Source organism: Tamandua tetradactyla, chromosome 6 (genome assembly GCF_023851605.1).
Source record: "Tamandua tetradactyla isolate mTamTet1 chromosome 6, mTamTet1.pri, whole genome shotgun sequence".
NCBI classification, from domain to species: Eukaryota; Metazoa; Chordata; class Mammalia; order Pilosa; family Myrmecophagidae; genus Tamandua; species Tamandua tetradactyla.
In genome coordinates, this window is record NC_135332.1 from 81,093,040 (window position 1) to 81,105,453 (window position 12,414).

At 34.3% G+C, this 12,414-nt stretch overlaps 1 long non-coding RNA gene across 1 annotated transcript in view; it reads left to right on the forward strand.

Annotated features, from left to right (window-relative positions):
* The window catches only part of LOC143686170 (uncharacterized), a 62,562-nt gene extending 50,837 nt beyond the window's left edge, over nt 1–11,725 (forward strand). Inside the window, exon 2 of the long non-coding RNA XR_013176949.1 lies at nt 11,519–11,725. This is a non-coding gene — a long non-coding RNA (uncharacterized LOC143686170). The remainder of the gene's footprint in view (nt 1–11,518) is intronic.
* Nucleotides 11,726–12,414: the final 689 nt, after the last annotated feature.

Here is a 12,414-nt window from a genome sequence, read left to right on the forward strand (position 1 = left end):
GGAATTAGCTGTGGATGTAGCTAATGTGATCATGATTTAATTCTATGTAATGTCCCCATGGCAACACCAGGCCAACACTTGCCCAACCAGACAAAGAGGTACCACCATCTGGCTAAGTTGACACATGAACCTGATCATGACAGGTACTAATCTTAAGTAGGTTCAGTTTACTATTGCTGAAATAAGTTTTGTTGAGGGCAGGCCTCAGAATTAAGGCCTTGGCTACATGGGACATGACTCCCAGGGGTGTAAAGCTTCCTGGCAGTATGGGACAGAAATCCTAGAATGAGCTGGGACTCGGCATCAAGGGATTGAGAAAACCTCAACCAAAAGGGGGAAGAACGAAATGAGACAAAATAAAGTGTCAATGGCTGAGAGATTCCAAACAGAATCAGGTTATCCTGGAGGTTATTATTACGCATTATATAGGTATCACGTTTTTAGTTATGGTGTAATGGAGAGGCTGGAGGAAACTGCCAGAAAATGCAGAGCTGTGTTCCAGTAGCCGTGTTTCTTGAAGATGATTGTATAATGATACAGTTTTCACAGTGTCACTTTGTGATTATGAAAACCTTGTGTCTGATGCTCCTTTTATCTGTGTGTGGACAGATGAGTAAAATATATGGATTAAAAATAAATAAATAATAGGGGGAACAAATGTTAAAATAAATTTAATAGATTGAAAAAAAAAAAAAAAGAGAAGCTATGTAGCATAGCTTGGGGGTGTAAAGAAACAATGACAACAAGAAATAAAAGAAACACCAAGTCATATACCTGTTTTTAACATGTAGAGGACTCTGTATTTAATCTTTGGGCCATGAAAGCCCTTCTCTTGGGATGAAATATGAAGCTACATGAAGTGGCATTTCAAAAGATTTCTGAAGGACAGAGGAGGACTTTACAGCTGAAGCCCTGAAAGCCCCTTTCTTTGAGAAGCTCCTTCATCACCAGTTCCCCTACAAGTGTCTTTCACACATATCCAAAAGCTTTGCTTTGCCTTGAACAAAGCAAAAAGGAGCTTTGCTGGCTTCTAACATTGGGCACTGAGCTCATTCAAAGTCTGAATTTGTTTAAAGTTATTAAAATATTTCTTTGATAATGCACATTGGAGAAAGGACCACTGCCTGTGGTTTCTAAAATAAATATCACTAGTTAAAACACAAATTAAAGACATTACACACAAAAATATTAATCGTTGTGGATTTTATATAAAGTGGCATTTTTTCTATGTTTTTATTGTGAAAGACTCGATACGCACTGTAGAGGACTCTGTCTGTGATCTGTCCAGCTGCTTCAGATCTCTGAACTGTTTTGTCATCTCCTCTAATGTATGGGTGCTTTTATTTCTATTGACTGCATGTGTGACTATTCAGAGAATTGCCTTGGGCTATTGGAACTACTTTCCCTTTCTTTCTATCCTGGTCCATACGTGTCTGGGAATTTCATATCAGATATACCCCAGTGAGGAATGGATCTTAGCTAAAGCTTTCCCACAAGCTGAGACAATCCTGATGTACAATTTACCTTTCAGAGCTCCCCTGAAGGTTCAGGATGAGGCTGGGACTTTGCCTGATGTTCATCCCTTCTTGGTTTCTTCCCCTTCTGAGTCTTATTTCATCATTTCCTTACTGCTTTTTCTAGGGAGCTTTTTTTGTGTGTGTTTCTTGCAAATATCATGCAAATTCTCATCTCAGTGTATAGCCAAAGCACACCAAAAGGATATGCAATAAACAGAATAATGCAAGGTTTCACAATTAGCAATTTTAATATGATAAAGTTTTCATTCATTCATCTCTTTTATTTTTTTCTTCACCATCTTTTCTTTATCAGTATTAATTTGGAATTTCTAAATGAATCAGAAGGTATGGAAATGTTCATTTATTGGAGCAAATATCTATAATTCCACAGAAAAAGATGAGAATACACCATACAGTGCATGTAATTAAAGCAATATAAATAATAATTTTTTATTTGAGTGCTTCTTAAATAACAAGAAAAAATTAAAATGGAGTAGCATGATGCACACTTACCTTGACTCAACAAGCAGCATACCTAAGACTAAGGAGATTGATCCTTTTTTACAAATAAGGATGAATTACCTTGCTGAACCTCAGAATACTTCTCATTGTGTATCTCCTTTTCATCTATTAAGACACTTTTGATTTCAGGTGATAAAGACCAAACCAGCTAAAACAAAATGGAATTGATTAATTCTCATAAATAGTTTTGAGCATTTCTGGATATAGAGTTTCAGAGTTCAAAACTCAACTTCTCTGTTGCCATTTTCTCTTTCTGTGTTGGATTTGGACACACATAACTGGCTGATGTTATTTTTCCCAGTTCACAACCTCTTTTTCCTTTTTTTGAAAAGTGCATCCTATTCATCTTTGGGAAATTACTTCTCTCATCTCTATCCATGTGGGTTAGGTGAGGTTAAACTCAAGCCCCAGACCAGAGCCAGACACATGATCTAAATGTGGCCTATTTGTGTGTTATTCTAGCCCTCTAGCTTCAGTGACTTGTTCTGGAATAGAGATGTTTTCCCACATAAGTCAATGAGGATACATATACTTATATGTTAAGAGGATGCATGCCTTTTCCATTAGGGAATCTGGAAAATAGGATATGAGTGTGGAGCTGCTATCACTTATTTTGCAATCAAGGTGAGGAAGGGTAGATGTTGCTTGCCAATAGATCCAACACAAAAGAAAGCAGAGTTAAGAGATGAAGCATGCAAAATCATATTCCTGCATCATACTCTGAGCATTATCCCTATATGTTTTAAATAGTACCAGTTGTGTCACTTGCAACTGATATATTTTCATTGTGCAGATATTTTGTTATGCCTGCAGATTTTGACTTATCTAGTTCTTAGAGCTTACAATTCCTGAAAGAAAAGCTTCTCTCTCAGCATCCCTATAACCAATGTTATGGAATACTGTAAGTGGTTCTATTAGAGTCAAGTGCCCATCTATAACACAGTTATTGTGGCAAGGGATGAAATACTCTAATTGATCAGCTGAGTAAATGACCTCAGTAGGGAGTGTGGTAGAATAAAAATTGAAATACTATAAGCCAGCAAGGACCATTTAGAAGAAGATAAGCTAAGAGGAAAGGGAAAGAGGAGGGAAGGAAGGAGAGGTGATTGCCAAAAGCAAAATTGAGAATTTTTTTTATCAGCCCAAAGGATCAAGGATGCTAGTTAGGAATAAAAATCCATGTTTCCTAACATTCCAAACTCAAATTTAAGAGTTATAAATAGGATACTCTGCTATTCCCTAAAACATTGTAAGGGTAAAATGAGAACTTAGTAGTTAACTATAGTTGGTAAAAAAATATTGATGGGAATACCAGTTGAAAATTTATTCTGAGGCGAATTCCATATATTTACTTTCATAGATATGGCATAGCTCACATTTTTTGCTAAACAGATCATCAAGCTATCATGGAAGGCAACACTTCTTCTGGAATGTCTGCAAAACTAATATATGCTTCATTTTACATATTTCCCTCCATCAGTAAATATAAATTCTGATTGTGGCCTTATATGCTGAAGAAAAACAATTGCTTATGAAGTTTAATGACTATTTTTTACCTGAGATTTAAAATATCATTGTGAAATATTACAGTTAAAAATTGCTTACAATTGAAAGTTATTTTGAAAGTTACGAGTCCAGTTTGGAGGGTAAATTACACACAGGTCCCTTTGAAGCATTATGCTTTGTTCTCTTAGCTCCTAGCACATTGTAGGCATTCAATAAATATTTGTAGAATGTCAAATTAATTAAGTCTAAATTCACTATGACTGTGGTTTTCAGTAAACAATATGGTCCATTTGCATAGGCCATTTTCTCCAGAAAGTTAGGTGACAGTCTCAACTGAACTCTTTATTTCTAAGTGCAAAATATCTCTAAAAGAGATTTGGTGCCCATTTAGAAATGCATAACCACCTCCTTTGAACTTTGTCACTTGAAATTGCTTCACTCCTCTCAACACTTACAGTCATTCTCCAATCTCATTTTAAATTCAATGGCAGAGAAATAAAATAGGGTTTAACATCCTTGCAGAGCTAAGATTTTGTGCCCATTGTAGGATTTAGATTTCTTTCTTCCTTTCTTTCTTTTAAATTGTATTTCAGCTTGTTTGCTTGTTTTGTTTTTAGAATACCAAGATTTTATCCACTGCATGCATGCACATGCACATCTTGCTTCTTTGCTAACAAACATATAAATAAGCCACATGACTTTGAATGAAGATAGAAATGAATAATGGCATGACAGCATAATCTGGTCACAAAAGATGCAGAAACTGGTTATGCTCTCATGTGTCTAATCCCCATTTCCTTCACAAATTCTTAAGTGGCATTAAGGAAAGAGCTGCAACTTCTATTCTCTGGACTCCAATGTGCCTGATTCATTCCTCCATCATGGCATTCACTGTGTTCTATTATAATTGATCTATGTGTGTATCTGTTTTTCCATAATCCAATGAAACCATCTTGAAATATTAGTCACCCCATTATTTAGCAAACAATAAGGACTTAATAAATGGTGTCTGAGGATAAGGAACCATGCAATATTAAGTGACATATAAGTTTTAAATAAAGCACTTGTATGTTACATCAAATGGATAGAGAGAAGGGTTAAACAATTTTAATCAGCCCTCCATGACTGACCATAAATAGGATGCAACCCATCCTTAAGGGCACTTCCCTTTCAGTATTTCCATTTTTAGAAACTCATGGACAAAAGATTATAGATCAGTTGTAGGAACAAGATAGGTTACTTTCATTTTGAGGTCAGGGGGTCAAGAGAATGTTGTAGAAAGAATGCTACTTTAGTTAATTTCTGTCTGATGTAATATCTGAGTGGCAGTTTAGTTAATGCATAAGTAGACATCAGCAGACATATTTTCTGCCAAAGCAAAACAAAAAAATTTCTCTTTTTCTTATTCTTTCTACTTCTCTTTCCCCTCCATCACTTCTTCATTTGCTCCTTCTTCTTCTTTAATTAGTTGTTTTTTTTTTAGCAGGGGTCATCCCCTTTATTTATTTATTTATTTTTATTTTTTTACATGGGCAGGCACCAGGAACTGAACCCGGGTACTCTGGCATGGCAGGCAAGCATTCTTGCCTGCTGAGCCACCGTGGCCTGCCCAGTTGTTTCTTTCTTGACATTAAGAAATCATTAATATGTGTCTTTGTGATTGAAAATGTGTCCTTTTAAGTGCCTGAATGCAAGAATCCATAACGACTTTTGGGGAATTTTCAACAGAGACATTAGCCAGAATTGGAGAGAGAGAGAAGGAGAGCTGAAAGGGATAAGAGAGGTGGAGAGGAGGAGGAGGGAAATATCTTAAATTTAGTTTTAAAATTCTGGGATGCAGCTATTTTTAAATGGTTAAAAGAAAATAACCAAGTGGAAGAGGGAAGATGTTCCCTTTTAGAGTCTGAGAATCTGAAATATCTGTCAAGTTATGTGACTTACCCCCATTTCCTTGGACTAAAAAAATTTCTATACCATCCATTTTTGTAACTCCACATACTAGCTGATGTGACCTGGGGTCACACCTCTAATTTTAACAATGGTACCTCCATTTTTAAATTACAGAGACTCACAATAAATAAACAACAAACAAATACATAAATAAATAAAACTGGAATCTGAAAAAAGTAGTAGATGTGGAAAAAGTGGTTATACTATATTTTAAAGTAATTGAGTTTTTTGTAAATTTATTATATAATGTATACATACTTATTGTTATTTAAAACCTGAATAAAATATCTCAAAAAAAGAAAAAAAAATCATCAATGACCCAACCAACCAGAGAAACATTGTAAACATTTTGGTATAAATGTGCCCACATCTTATTCTGTATTTTGACATCAGTAGATAATATCCTGGATTAAACAAAGAATGAGGCAAATATAGAAATTTAAGGATTAGAACTGTGTAGATAGCAGAATGGAGGCCAGAAAATGAGAACATGTGGGAGTCACAATTGGGAAAAATGATTCAAGAAAGAACTCAAAATGAGCTCATCTGTAAAATAGCTGGCCTGTGGTAGAGCAGTGCTTGTGAAGACTATTCATCTACAAGGGAGTATTTTCAGAAAGTAATGTCTAAAATTGTAAAGCAAGGAGAACAGAGATAAGGGTCAGGATCTAAAAGGATTGGCACACATAGGTGTACAAAGTGTTTATTATCCAAGTGGCCTTCATGATGGGGCAAGTGGAGGCTGGAACCATGAAAGAAGTGTCTGTTACATGCTACTCCTTTATGTCTAGACTTTGTACAAAGGTTATTTGCACATGATTTGTACAAAGACACTATATCCTTACCAAACCATGGACCTGTATGATGACTCTAGTTGGGACAACCTTGTGTGTGTGTGTGTGTGTGTGTGTGTGTGTGCGTAAACCATGGTCTCCAGCATGACAAGCAAGAACTCTGCCACTGAGCCACTATTGCCTGCCCTTGGGATAACTTTGCTAATTCTCCTGCCTGTTAGTCATCCTGGGCACAGGAAAATAGCAATCAGGTGTCAGAACGAAGAGAACAATTATAGACTGGGACAAAACAATGAGAGGGCTGGAGGGTAAGAATGTAAAAAGACAAAGAGTGGCGTGTGTAGAAGCCAGCAACACTGGGCATCTCCTTCATAAGAAAGCTCTAGTATATCATGATAATCCAAGGCAAAGGCTGAAAAGGAGTTTTACACCTTCTACACACCTATTTTTACTTGGTTTTTGACCTTGCTCACATGTTCATACAAAGGTCAGTCATTATTGTGGATATATGTATACCATAGTAAGTTTTAAAATGTGCCATTTAGAAAATCCTGCATTTTCCAAATTTCATCATTCAACTATTTTACATTTTATGTAATGATTACTTGATGGAATAACAGCCATTTACATGGTATTATTTAAATATCGTATTTTACAACTTTGGTGATCTGCAAATAAGATTAAACTATTCCTTTTTAAATAAATTTTCCTAACACCATCTTAACAGATGAAATGCTATGTGAATTGGACTTCCAGAAGATGAAAAAGAGATGACAGAGTATTTATAACAAAATTTCCTACTTCCACTTTGAAAGCTCATTTTAGAACAAATGAGTGCATTATTCACCTTGTTCTTTGGTTGCTCCATTAGACAGTGCATTAAATCTTCATTTCAGAGTAGGGGTTTCCAGTGATCAGTTATCAGGATTCTTACTGGTTCCCTAATCAAGCAATCTTGTCTATTGATTATAAACATTTAGAAATCATGCACAAGTCTTCTTGAAACTGGATCTAGATTATTCATATTATCTGACTTGCACTTTACCTGCAGTTCAAGTTTTCTTGAAATTAACCCACAGGAAACATTGCCAAATTTGTATACAACTCTAAATCTCAGTTCAGGTCTGGGCCTGGGCACTACGACTTCAATTCGATCACTTTTCATGTGAAAAAGCGAGAGAAAACTTTAAACATTTATCATAATATTTTCATGTTGGACCCCATTTATTCAGAAACTATTTAATAAAGTTTTAACAAGTTCAAGCAACCATGAGGGATGGAAAGAAGAGTAATCCACAGGCAGTTCCTTGAGAGTAGAGATGAATCATCTGGTAAAAGAATGTAAAATAAAAAATCAAGTACCCAACTTCACATTCTAGAAGTAAAGTTGAGAACCATAAAAGGAATATTAAGAATGCATTCTAGCAGGAAGATGAGATTATTTACAACAGGAAAACTTTCATGGGGAGCTGTCGTCATTTTATCTGAATCTCAGCATACATGAAGAATTCTGATAAAACACAACATGAATGAATTCCAGGGCTTCAAATGTCATGAACAAAGTAAAAAAGACGAAAGTGCATAACTGCAGAAGAAAAGATTCAAAGAAATCAAATTGTAAGACTGTATCATGAAGTATCCATTATTGAATGTTTCTTACCTAATTATGTGTGATAATCAAAATGTTTATTGTTAGTTTATCTAGAATAGTGACCACCTTGTAATTATTGAAAAAATCCACATAGATTTTCTTGGAAGTTAACAGGAAACGATGCCTATTTTTTTATGTTGGTTTAATAATTAGAGAATGGGTGTGCACCGTTGTTTTGGTGGGGTGGTTGGCAAACTGGAAGACTAGACTTTCATTACTACTCATGATGGCGTGGTGGTTAATTCTTCAGTATTACTTTCATCAGTCCCCCAATAAATAGCAAAAGACCAGTTTTAATTACTGACTCATGCTCAAAAAGGACCTGATGAAACAAAGGATATTCTCATTCTCCTTGACAATGACATGTTCTGGAAGGTGCGTAACAAACCATGGCAGAACAGATGGGAAATGCAATGTGCTGAAGTGTTCTATAAGAGTTCTCACTTCCAGGAGAAAATCCCTGCAAACTGACTTTTCTTAACTGCTGGATGTAGCAAGCAATATTATAGGCTCAACTGCTACCACCCACCGTTTTGCCAGACAGAACCTCTAGTACTTTACACCTTCAGCCAACACTTTCAATTTCAGAGAAAAAGAGAAAGCCACTGTGGCCTTGATTACCAATTTGAGCTGTTAGATGGTCCCACCTATGCTTGCCATTCTTTAAGACATTGAGTTATGTAAGCAACTTTGGGGAGGTGGGGGGCATTGTGGGGGGACCCAGGGGATGGAGAGTGGGTGCTGTCATTGATAAGTCCATTTGCATTGTTCCTATAATTTAAGTGATTCTTTCTTAGAGAGCCAAAGAATAACAATGCAAATGTCACTTAAATAAAAAATAATCAAGAAAACAGAAATCTGAATGTGGAAAGCATGTAAGGACACAACCTTCAGGAAGAGTACTGATTAAAAATGAAATTTTTTTTTGTCTGTCAGGGACAGGTGTTTGAGGACTTCTCCTTTATCCATAATATGTTAATGCTTCATGCTTATCTTTAAAGCATAAATATCTTTTAAATCTGGATGCTGGACATATGAACATGAGTTATTTCATTGGTATGTGCAGTCCCATAGAGAAGTCAGGAACTACATCTGGCTATTGAATAAAGTTTGACTAGTGTAAAGTGAGATGAGTTGTATGTGTTAAATACATCATCTGATTTCAAGGAGAGTACAAACATTAAATGTAAACTATTTCATTTATAATTTTTATATTGATTATATGTTGAAATGACACTGTAAATTAATTAAGATAATATTTTATTAAAATTTACCTCATTTTTTATGTAACTAAAGTTTAAAATTGTGTATGTGTCTCATATTTCTATTAATCATAACTTTTAGATTTGATCTTTATATATAACAGTTCAATATGTAAAACATTTACAATTAAATTTAAAATCTGTTCATACTTAGGAGACTTCACATAGGAAAGTGATGTTATTGTATATGTTAATATGTATATGTTATATGTTAATAAAGGAAATCTCTAGCAATCTGTGAAAATTTATGTAATTTTACCCATTTCCATTTCCCATTTCACATATTCTAAAAGTTTGGAGTGATAAATGACAGATTTTCCAACTTTTTTTTTGCTTTGTTTCAAAGAGATAGAATAAAGCAGAGTGGCAATAAGATATCATTTATTTTCCATGTTCTTGTAATAGAAATCTGCTAATTAGCTGGGCTTTTACTTACTTTCATTAAATATCTCTTTGACTTCCCCTAAACTTTATGATGCTCATTACTGCATGTTTTGAACCCTGAAGCCCAGATTTTAACTAAGTCTAAGAGTCTATCTACATGATATAGCTTACAATTCTAAGAAATTATGATGTTTATGATAAGGTAGGTAAATATCTTTCTATAGTGGTTATTAAAAATATTGTTTACATTAATGATTTTTAATTATTATCGGAATCATACAATATATTTCCTTAGTGTTCCCTCAGTTTTTCATTTCCTAACTGAAAGTCTCCATCTTGTAATTTAATTAGTGTCATTCTAATTGTAAATGGACTGTTTTTGCTAAAAGTTCTAATTTGAGCATATGGCATATAATAAAAAGAAAAAAAATTGCATCCAAAACCCAATATCCAAAGATATAATTAACATTTCATGATATTATTTTTCAATCAATGCATGCATGTATTTACAATAATTTTGTAAATCCTTCATTAGCACCAGTGTAAATGTGCTTAGTATATTAATGTATGGGTAGATCATAATTTGTTTAAACACTCCCTTATTGAAAATCTTTCATTTTCTGGGATGGGAAACGAGATTGAAAAGTTAAATGATTTACAGAAGGTCACACAAATTTATGTCTGCCAAGGTTTTCTTATTCCATTAACTTTGAGCAAATCCCAATGTTTTTCTCCTCTATCCTACAAGACTATGATTAAATTTGACCCTGTTTTTTGCCAAACAAGTAACAATTTAGGAATATTTAGTTCAGCAAACATGTTAAATATATGGAAAATATGTAGATATATTGACATTGATGAATCTGCACACAGATATCAATGAAATTATTAAATAGTCAAACATCTGTCTTCTGACACTAAAAAAATCCAGTAGCTCATTGTTACCACCAATTTAATTATACCGCAGAAACATAAGATATTAATGCAGTGTATGATCAGCAGTTCTTTGCCTTTTCTAATTGTTTGTTGGCTGTTTTGAAGGTTCTCATCTGAGGATATTTATTGTAGAATTGTTATATTTGGATACGTCAACACCCAAAATCTTAACTTTTAAAATTCTCTTTTGTGACTTTACATCATGGCCAATCAGAAAGAATCAAATCTGGAATAGTAAGAAACAAAACAAAACAAAGTAACAACAGCAAAAATAACTTCCTTGTGTCCATATCCAGGTTCTACTACACAGTAGCTCTATGACTTTGGGACTTAATTTATCTAACTCTTGCATTCACCACTGGAAAAGGGAATATAATTCTTAATTGCCAAAGAGTTGTGACAATTAAAGAAAAAATGTAATATATCCAATGTTGGATACATGATATTTTGCATTTGTCAAACTCATAGATACATGATACAAAGAATGAACCCTAATGTAAACTATGGACTATAGTAATAATAATGTATAAATATCAGTTCATCAATGACAGCAAATGTACAACATTAATGCAAGATGCTAGTAAATGGGAATACTGTCTTTTATGCACAATTTTTCTGTAAACCAAAACTGATCTAAATAAAATATATTAAAAATGTAAAGTGTATATATAATCCGGGATGGATGAGGTATTCATCCAATAATGGTACTATATTTTTTCTAAATGGAGGCTTTTTGTTGAACTGTTGGGAAAAAATTTTCAAGCACATTTCCTCACCAAAGCAGATATAATATTATATGTTTTTCATAGTCTCTAGGATGCAACCAACTATTTCTTGACTTGTCTCTTGAGGTTACATGTGAATTCATAGAGTTCAGGAATTCCTACCCTTAGTTTCCTTTTGTTTTACCTGATCTTCTTCCATCCCCCTTAGGATCATTGGCCCTTTTTTGGGGGAGCAATAATGGGATGATGCATCTTTCTATTTTTCCAACAGAGAAATGGTGGATCCTTATTATTTTCAGAGTGAAACATCACAAAATCCAGACTACTAAACATAATAAAACACTGAAATGCTGCCATTCAAAAAACCAGAAAGGTTGCTTTTTGAGGAGTCCCTTATGCTTTATAAAATGCATACAAATAATTTATGAGAAGTCAATAACCATGTACAACAGGAAAATAAAAATTTAACTAATCTGAATTTGTTGCAACATTCATTTTACTTAATTTGTTGGATATCTTTCAAATGCCCAAACAAGCTACTATTTGGCAAAATATTCATTTTCAGAGGATTGAGGAGGTACATCTAATATCTTTTATCTCTAAAGTCAATAAACACACAATTTCCAGCTCTTATTTAAGGGCTAGCTCTGTGCTAGCTGCTGCAACAGGTGTTCTGGATAAAATTGTTTGGTGACACAGTTCTTGCCAAATGGTAGTTGCAGTCTTCATTGGGAGACAAATAGGAAATTAGAACATATAGAACATTAGAACAAAATAGCTGAACTAAATAGGAATCAGAGTGGGGCATGTAGATACATATGAAATGAGTATATAACTGGCCTTAAGGAATCAATGAAGACATTCAATGAAGATCCATCCAAGCCAAGCTTTGAATAACAGGGCTTGACATCCAAGGGAGCTGAAGTAAGCACTAGGATATTTATGGTAAAGAAAAAACAGAGGTTGGGGGGGGGGAAATATGATACTTACAAAAGCTGTAAGAGGTTTAATAATATGGAATCATAGAATTCTAAGGAAAATGTTGAGAAATGAGACAGGGAGGTAGAAAATAAACACATAGAGAAGACATTATAAGTCACTTTAAGAGCTTTTCCTCAAGCCAATTCAATGCAACATGAAGGTTTAAAAGTGTACCACCCTGAATAT